Below are 9,522 nucleotides of genomic sequence, written 5' to 3' on the forward strand. Positions count from 1 at the left end.
ATACAAATTACCCAGGCAGGCCCCTGAACCGGCCACGGGACCGAGGCTGGCGACGTGCCATGACCGCCCAGGGCTCCCGCCTGGCGCTCTGAGCCAGCCTGGAGCCAGACTCAAGGCTCGTCTGGGGAAAGGGCTGCTGGCGCTGGAGCCCGCTGGGGCGTGAGGGGTGCTCGCAGCCAACCCAGCGCAGGCGCGTGGGGAAACGCAGGCTCGAGGGCAAACGTGTCAGAGGGTCCTAGACCGCACCATCCCGCAGACCGGAAGCAGCCCTCCTCCCCCAAATTCAGAGTACCCATCCCGTCCCTCACCGCCCTCCGTCGGGCTCTATCCGTTCACACACGCCCTGTATATTTAAGGCCATCTCCGCTAACGCTCTGCGGGGCAAGTGTGCAGAGCCCCTTAAACGATGTGCGGCAACTTTGTATTTCTGGACTAACATCCTTAAATGTGGAGGGTTTCTAGCTTGATGAGTCATGGGGTCCCACATGCCAGGGTCTTTTGAGGTCAGCATCGAGTGAGGCTGAGATGGAGCCTCATCTGTGCGTCAGGCAGAACTTGCCCACACCCCCCCACCCCGCCAGGAAGCTGCTGGGGGCTGCCGTTTGGACACAGGCTGAGTTTTCCATCATCCATGGAATGGCGGTGTGGGTGGCCTCACCACCCTGGGGGGACAAGGGAAGGGAGCTGGCCTGTCCAGGCAAAGTCTTCTGTCGCTCGGTGGGTCCCTGCCCAGGCTGGGTGACACAGAGGCATCCATCCCTTCTGCTGGGAATTAACCCCTTTGGCTCTGGAATCAGCTGAGAGACAAGCCGTGTCAACGGCTGCCAAGCAAATGGTGCCGTTGGCCCCCAGCCTCCCACCCATGTCCCCTAACAAGTCTCTGGTCCCCCGTGGGAGTTCAGGTGAGACAGAAACTTCACAGAGTGCCCCGAGGGGGAGCAGGTGACCCCTGAGCCCAGCGCTCTGGCCTCCCTGGGGCTTGTGACAGGAGCTACACACACTGGCAATGGGAGTTGAAAGAGGGGCTTCTACAAGCTTGTCACTGCAAGTGGCCTCTGACAGCACTGTCCAGCCAGTGGCTACATCAAGGCAGTCCGGAGGAAGCAGCCAAGGTGACAGCAGACCTTTAGGGACAGTCAGGTGGGGGGCCTTGGCCCCTGCAGGCCCCTGTCCACTCTGGGGCAGGACCAGGAAGGCCAGGCACTTCCCAGGTTTTGCCAGGAGAAACATTCAGTGCAACTGGTGACAATCACCATGTGCCCCCCAGCGCCCCCAGTAGCCCAGGGGCTGCGGGAGGGTGGGAGTGAGGAACAGATCCTCCCCTGCCTGGCCCACGGGTCAGAGCTCCACAGCCTGTGCCTGCCCCCAGCAACATCCAGAGGATGACAGGGTCTGGGCTAGTCTTTGAAAGGCATTCCCTGTCATTCCATCCCCCAGAGGACTCACAGCAGGGTGCACCATTGCCCAGCAATGGTTGAGGGGGGAAAGGAGGCTGCGCTGGTCCCTGAGTTAGGTGCGGGGCTGTGCCTGGAGCAGCGCGTTGGATGGGGGCAAGGGGGCCCTCGTGTCTGAGTCCAAGGCTCGGGAGCCTCACAATGCACCAGCGCTGACTCAGGGCTTCTCCAGCCCTGTCCTCTCCCACCCCGTCCATTGCCCCAGCCCCAGCCAGCCCAGTGCTGCCTGCTGCGGGTTCCCCAGGTCGCCCTGCACAGGGGCAGTGGGAGCCCGAGCTGCTGCAGGCCCTCCCCCGCCCTCCGGCCGCCGGGGGCCAAGTCAGCAGTGCTGGCTGCGGGGCTGCAGCAGCGGGTGCAGAGGCCCTGCACCACTGCTCCGGGCTGGCGCCTCCGCTGCGTGTCCCCACGGTCACCTCCCGGCGGCTGCGCACAGCCAGCCTGAGACAGGACCCAGTCCCTGATTGGTGCAGTGAGTGAGCCTCTGGTTTTATTTACACAACCTTTCTTCACGACTGGACTCTGTTGGAGTTGAGGACCGGGACCAGAGGCAGCCGCTCCTGTGGGGAGGCCGGTGAGCAGGGCTCTTGTGGCAGCCGGCCTCGTGCATCTGCTGCCACAGGCACTTGGGTGCCGAGAGCGAGCGCTGGCCAGGTGTGGGGCGTGATGTTCGAGGAGGCTTTGAGATGAGCCTAGGGGAGCTGTGCCTGGGGCCAGCTTCAGCCTTCCCGTGGATCGTGGATGCCAATTCGGAAAGTCAAGCTGCCTTTCCCATTGGCAGGTAAGGAAGAGACTCCCAACTCAGGCATCCTTTTGGGTGAGGGCAAAGGCACCTTCCCGGACCGCATCCTTGAATGCTCCCCGTCCGGATTTCTGGGGCAGCACTGGGCTGGCTAGATTAGGCACTAAGGCAGGAGGGGGACGGTATATTCCCTGTGTCACGGAGTTGGTCGCAGAAGGTCAAAGTTGGACGTGGAGGAAGTCCAGCCTCTGCTGCAGGGACGAGCTGAGCCAGCAAACGTGGGTGGGGTCCTGTGGCCGCTGACCCTCCCGGATGCTGGGAGGGCCTTAGGCGGCAGGAGCAGGGGCCTGGGGACAGAGAGGGCAGACCCAGGGCATCCAGGCAGCACCGTCTGCCCAGAATAGCAGCCTTCGGTGCAGGTCCTCATTTATGCCGGTGTCATGAAAATGCTGCCCGCCTTGTCCCCAGGGGCCTGTTCCTGGCAAAAACCCTGTCTCCTGGCAAGATGGAAGTGATGTCACGCTGTGCACATGCGCCGCCTGCTCCTCTGGGGCCGTTCGAGGTGGTGAGACAGTTCAGAGACTGATGTCTCTCCCCATCCTGGACCCCGGACACCTGGGGGAAGTGCCTCAGCACGGGGGGAGGGGGGGCTGCTTCCTCCTGTCACTCCCTTGAATGTCTCCAGCCCAGAGGCTGCCCTGGGAGCCTGCATTGCGCCGGGAGGGAGAACAGAGGTGGGCAGAGCTGGGCAGAGTTGAGACAGCGGAGATGGGCAGGGATCGTGAGGATTGCGGACCCTGCTCCGAGCTGATGTCATCAGCTTTTGGGACCTGCCCAGGCCTGTGGCTGCCTCAGGACTGACACCAGGAGCCTTCTAGCTCAGCCTGGGACAGTCACAGCACTGCAGTTGCCAGACTTCCTGCCAAGGACACAGGGACAGGCAGCTCTCCAGGGGACTGCCTGCACCCTCCAAGCACAGCCAACTACAGCCCTGGAGTCCCGGCGGCTCCAGCAGGGACAAAGGTACAGGGAAAAAGGGAGGGTCAGGAGGACAAACGGTGGGCCTGGTTTCAACTAGAAATGGGACGCTGACGGAGCTCGGCTGGGGAGGCAGCAGCACCCAGAACCCCGAAGATGAGGACCCCCAGGGGTGCAGGTGGGGGACAGTGGGAAAAGGTTCCAAGGTGCTGCTGGGGGCCTCGGGCACCAGGGGCAGACCCCAGCCCACGGCCGGTCCCCATTCACTGTTTTTGCTTTCCGCACGGTGCAGAGTCAGCAGCTTCTCAGCTGTTCTCATTCTCTGCAGGTCTGACTGACGGGCAGAACCTGGCTTTTCTCTCCAGCACGGGGACTCTGGCCCCAAGGATGAAGGCTTCGTAGGAGTTTTCCGGTCCAAGCCCCAAGCTCCAGAATGAGGACAGTGAGGCCCAGAGAGGAACCGATTTGCCCAAGGAGACGGGACGCTCAGGGCAGACCTGGGAGTCCCTGGGCCATGTTCTGATGTGGGACAAGGATGAAGTCACCAGTGCTGGACCCATCGGGCACCCTGTCTCAGGCGAAATAGGATAAGGTAAGGAAATTGGGGACCGGGAGGTGAACCTTGGGCAAAACTCACCCACATCTCTGGGAGCTGAGAGCTGCTCTGCCTCTGAGCGGGTATGCAGCACCTCTGGTTTACAGTTCTCACTAGGCAAAGTGCCAAGGGGAGAAAACTTGGCGATTGTGTCGTTGCCCCTCTTCTCCCTTCTGGGAAATTGGGGCCCCTTGTGTCTGGTGGCTGTCAGGTTACTGATGTAATTTAGGCTTCCTCCAGCAGAGGGCGCCCGAGGACAGGGCAAGGAAATGCAGCCGCTCCAGGCGGGGTGGTTTTCGGGATGGGGTGTTGGGTTTTACACCATCCCAAGTACAAACGGCGGCAGAGGAGTTTTTCAAGATTCTGTTTCGACTAATAGTAACAGAAAGTTTGTTTAGAGATTCCCTGCCATTCAGATCCCTGTCATCTCCTAGGTCTCCCCACCTTTCACTTGGGCTTCTTACAGCTCTTACTGAACAGGCCACGGTGAGGTATGCTGCGGCTTTGGAACAGGCTGGGTTGGTCCTTCACACAGCTGTTAGCTGAGGACATTTAACAATGTTCCCAGGGAAGGCGGGCTGTCTTTAAATGGGGTGGCAGAGGACAGATGGGACAGCCCACCCCACAACGCTAAACTGAACACTCTGGTCCGTTAGCTAGATCCCCAGGCTGCCGGTGGGTTTCACATCTGGCCTCAGGCCCACCCTAAGCTTGGGAAATGTCACAGTGCGACAGTTGCAAATCCAGCCACGCGTCCACGTGGATCAGCCACAGGATTTGGTCTCATTCTTTTCCCACCAGCCTCTCCCTTGGTGGTCTGTCTGTCTGCCTCTGCTGGGGGGTTTCCACTCAGTGTCTCAACTCACTCTGTGCCCAGTGAGCCTAACGCCGATTTTGTGTTGTGAGTACGACGACCAATCAGAATACTCTTGAAACTAACATGAGCTGTCCGCATGACCTTCATCTACCCAGAAGGTGAATTACTGGGATTAGCTAGAAGACGGCCCATTTTCCTGTATCTCGAGACTCCCTCTCCTCTCTCTGCGGTAAAATGCAGTTTCCAGGTTGCGGGATCACCCCCGGGGTGGTAGTTTCTTAGTTCCCCAGTTCAGGGCTGTGTTGTAAGCGCCCGTGGGCGTGCAGGCTTGTGGACGGAACCGCTGCAGGGCAGAGCAGCTGCTGGATGCCTTGGTTAGGATGTGCGTGGTGCTTAGGCCGAGGTCACAGGGGTGGAGAAGGTTAACCCAGACACTTGACCAGGTGGCCACAAATGGGGCCAACAGAGGCGTGTAGGTTTTTTGTTTTTGTTTTTTTTACACTGGTGGTGTAAAATTATTTTATCTCCCCCAAAATTCTTTTTTAAAAAGATTTTATTTATTTTTAGCAACAGGAGAGGGGAGGGAGAAAGAAAGGGAAAGAAACATCCATCAATTGCCTTGCCTCTCTCGTGCCCCCTACTGGGGACCTGGCCTGCAACTCCGGAATGTGCCCTGACTGGGAATCGAACTGGCGACTTTTCACTTTGCCAGACGATGCCCAATCCACTGAGCCACACCAGCTAGGGCTTCCCCCAAATTCTTGATCATTTGGTTTGACCCAACATACTTCTTGAGCACCACCCCCTCGGCATGGTCATGGGGCTGTGAGCAGGTACAAGCCGTAAAAGGTGTAGTCCTGGCCTTTACAACTCAGTGGCATTTCGCTGTTGTCGGCACAGCATGGTGGCAAAGCACCCAGGGGCAGGGGCCACTTCTCGGTGACAGTGCTGACAGTTCCAGTTCTGCCTTTTCTCCTCCTTCCTCTTTGAACCAAGTCCTGGTGGAGTCCTGGACATGCGGACCTTTGCTAGATCAGTTGAGTTTGGGTGCCTGACCGCTCGGCCCGTCCAGGCCCGGCTCCGGCTCTGCCTGCGATACCTGTCACTTGCGTTCTTGGGGTATCTGCCTCAGTGTCACTCTGCTGGGGGCAGGCCATTCTGCTTGAGCTTTATGTTCGAAAAGGGCCATTAGATTTTGCTTTTAGTTTTTTATTTTTTTAATTAAGTTTTTATTGTGTTTTTCCATTACCATTTATCCCCCATATACCCCTTTCCACCTCCCCCCACCCAGGGCCTTCAGATTTTTTGTATCGTTTATCATCAATAGTCCAATGCTTTTGTATTGGCGATGTCTGAGTGTTGTTGTTTTTTAATTTAAATGTTCAAAAAGCATTTTTCTAGCCCAGGTTTGACGTTTCTCCATTTTGTAAACTCCCAGGTCCCCTAAGATTCGACCATGACCTGGGGGTCCCATGTCCCCCAGAAGGCCCTGCCACACACAAGGTGTTGACGCTTTGTGGTCGGAAGGGCACCTTGCTCGACAGCCCGAACGTTGTCCGTAGTCTGTCCAGAGACGCCAGGCTCCCTTCCGTGTCCTAAGTGTACACGTTTCCCAGCAGTGGAGCAGGCATAGGTGGCTTCACTGGAAAAGCACAAACTTGTTTTTTCTTCAAAGCAGGAGGGATTAGATAAAACTGATAAAATTGCAGACTAGGCCACGCTTGTCTTTGACGCTCCCCCCACCGAGGCACCAGACTAACCTGGGCTCCAGGGACCCCAGGGCACCTGGGCCAAGCACCTCTGCTCAGCCCCGTGTCTGCCCTCCCTCTCCTGCCTTGCAAGTTTACACATTCTGTTGGGGGTACCGTGGGCCCCTGGAAGACACGGGCTCTCTCAGGCATTTCCTGGGGACCACAGTGCCTTAGCTCTGCAGAAGCACCCTTGGGAGAGAGACCTTGATGAGGGATACCCGGGCCGACCCGCCACATACCCGCAGGTCACCTCCCCGCACACCTGGCCCTCAAGGCCCTGGAGGTGGTCTGATCTCCATAACTGCTTTGCTTCTCTGCTCCTCCAGGTCTCCACGAGCCAACAGCGGCTGCTCCCCCAAGGCAGTCCTTCAAGGCATGTGGGAGACATAGATCCAGCAAAGAATTCCTGTGAGTGCCCTTGTTTCCTAGCCAGGAAGCTGTTGCGGGCAGTACAGTCTCGGAGGGCCGTGCTAAGCATCCGGGTCTCCCAGGAAGGGGCACTGGGGAGGCGGGAACCAGGACTGGAGCCTTGGGGGGGGGCTGCTGCTCCCGGGGATCGTTCAGGGGTGGGATCCTTGTCCTTCCCGCAATCCTTAGGCTGGGAGCCCAGGCCATGGTCGGTGTGGCCCTGTATTCCCCTGAGCTGGAGGAAGGGGAATTAGCAGTTATGTGCATTTACGAAAGCTGCTGGCGGCAAACAGACCCGGCAAGTCCCGCCTCCTGCACTCGAGGTTGAGCTTTTCCTCATTCCGTTAAAAACAGAGGGGTTTCCCCGGGCCACTGCCTTTGTCAATCAGCATGGCCCCATGTTCTGGGGCCACCTGCCTTTGGGACACAGCGCAGGTCCAAACCCCTGGTCTGTCACTTACAAGCTGTGTGACCTTAGTTAGACAAGGATACAGGACTGAAGCCTCCCTGAGACTCAGTTTATCACCTGCTAAATGGGCATAATACTAGGGGTTTCTTTGTTTTTTAAAGATTTCATTTACTCACTTCTTAGGAAGAGGGGAAGGGAGGGAGGAAGAGAGGAAGAGAAACAAGGTGTGGTTGCCTCTCACACGCCCCCTACTGGGGACCTGGCCTGCAACCCAGGTATGTGCCCTGACTGGGAATCAAACCGATGACCCTTTGGTTTGCAGGCCCTCACTCAATCCACTGAGCCACACCAGCCAGGGCAATACTCGGGATTTCATAGAGCTGCAGGGGGATTGAATGAGGTGACGTCTGCAAAACACAATGTATAGCATGTATAATAAGGACTAGATAAATGAAAGCTAAATAATGTATGTATGTATATGTATTAAATATCTATCGATTGATCACTCAATCCATAGGCAGATAACTCCTAAGAATAAACCGACCTCTCTGACCTCAGTTAGGAAAGAAGTTGACTTGACGTGTAAGCCAAAGAGCGGCTTTAGGTGAATAAACAGAACCATAAAGCCACGTTCAGCGAAAACACCCCAACGGCACAGTGATGACTAGACACTTCGAAGTAATTCTCCCCTTTGCACAACATCTGCCTTCTTACCTTTGTCTGCTGTTTTTAATCTGGGGGTGATTTCTTCACCAACCCGGTGAGTCAACTTGGGCTTTCTTATTCAGAGGTGAGGCCTTAAAAATTGTGCCTGTTCACACAGGGGCTTCGTCATTGGGAGGTGGGGTCCCTGGAGCAGCCTCCCGCCCCTGTGCAACACACACACACACACACACACACACACACACACACACACACACACGAGGCCCATCCACTGTCACCCCACCCCCACTGCCAAGCAGTGCTCTGAAGTCAAGGTTATAAGGAAGAAGGCCCTTTCCCAGAAGATCCCTTTCTTCTGCTGGTGCCAGTCCAGGGCCCTGTGCCCCACAGTCCTGTCTTCAGGGGTGTAAGAAATAGACCGCCCCTACAGGGACAGGCTGCGGCCACAGGAGGCCTGACCATCTTGTATTAATTACTACAACCTGTTACGTCTTCTGAGTCAGGGGAGATGGCGTTTGTCAAGTGCGCCTGGGCTTTCTGGTGACCTGGAGTGTCCACGCTGTGGATTCTGTCTGGTCAGTGAGGAAGAATGGCGGCTCCTTGCGCTTCCTGCTGAGATATACATTCCAGGCCCCTGTTATCCTTCTTCCTTTCTTTAATTCACATTCCTGGACAAGGTGGACCCACAGGTCAAGCAGGACCCCTTGGGGCCGTGCAGTTAGAGGGTGACCTGCACAGATTCAGAGCTGTGTGTGGGGCTGTGACCAGAGCATATCCTGGGGTCCAAGTCCATTGTCAGTGCTACCTCTGTAGTTCCCTTTCTCCAAGCCCCTCTTTGCTCGAAAGTTAGGGGTACATGTGCGTCCGGGTGCTGGACGGGTTCCAGAGGACATACGGATGGGCTTGGGGTCCTCGCGCCCGGTGGGGCTGGAGAGAGATGAGACAGGCTTTGGTTTGTAGAGGGGCCTAAAACCCCCCTTGTGTACACACACAAAAATGCCTTAAAAAGGAAAGGTGAGGCCTGGATAGGGTTCGGCCTCTCTGGATGGAAAAGCAGGTAAGAATCTGGCTAGTTCAGTTCTCTAGTTGTCAGAACTGGTGTCTCCAAAGCACCTTCACTCGTCACTTGCCCAGGTCACGGCATTTTGGTGGCTCTGAAGGCAAAGGAAGAATGGGCAGGGGCTCCTGACAGAAGGGCCCCAGGTGTCTGCCTGCCTGTGCTCCCTCGGGCCTGGCACTGCAGCGGCCAAATGCCTGGCGCCGGCTGCTGTGTGCAAGCCCTTTCTCTAGTGCAGTCCCCACAACTACCCTCAGGGGTGCGATTTCATTCCCTCGTTCACTCGTTCATTCCACAGTATTTTTAAATCCGAACTGTGAGCTGGAAGCTGTCTGTACTCACATGGGCACTGAGGCTGGAGAGGCTAAGCGATTTGCTACATTGAAGCAGGAGGCATGGCAGGTGATTACGGAGCGAAGCTCGGGGTCTGAGAGGCGCGGATGTGGGTCCTGGTTCCGCCCCACTGTCCTCCTTTGGGTGGTGGCCAGTTTTCCCTTCCTGGGCTTCCGTGTCCTCCCTCGCCTGTAAATGGGGTGGTGTTAGTACCCGTCTCTCGGAACTGCTTCGAGGGCTGGATGAGATTCCCTGGGGAAGGACTGAGAGTAACGCAGGGCACACTGGGCCAGTCATGCAAGCCACTGTTGTGGTTAC

At 57.1% G+C, this 9,522-nt stretch overlaps 1 long non-coding RNA gene across 1 annotated transcript; it reads left to right on the forward strand.

Moving 5' to 3' along the window:
• Positions 1 to 2,877: 2,877 nt before the first annotated feature.
• On the forward strand, positions 2,878 to 6,811 carry LOC119064157 (uncharacterized). Its single transcript, XR_005085323.2, has 3 exons — positions 2,878 to 3,216; positions 3,500 to 3,763; positions 6,661 to 6,811. It is a non-coding gene; the product is annotated as an uncharacterized LOC119064157 (long non-coding RNA).
• Positions 6,812 to 9,522: the final 2,711 nt, after the last annotated feature.

Source organism: Artibeus jamaicensis, unplaced genomic scaffold (assembly GCF_021234435.1).
Source record: "Artibeus jamaicensis isolate MK-2021 breed Jamaican fruit bat unplaced genomic scaffold, CSHL_Jam_final scaffold_847, whole genome shotgun sequence".
NCBI lineage: Eukaryota > Metazoa > Chordata > Mammalia > Chiroptera > Phyllostomidae > Artibeus > Artibeus jamaicensis.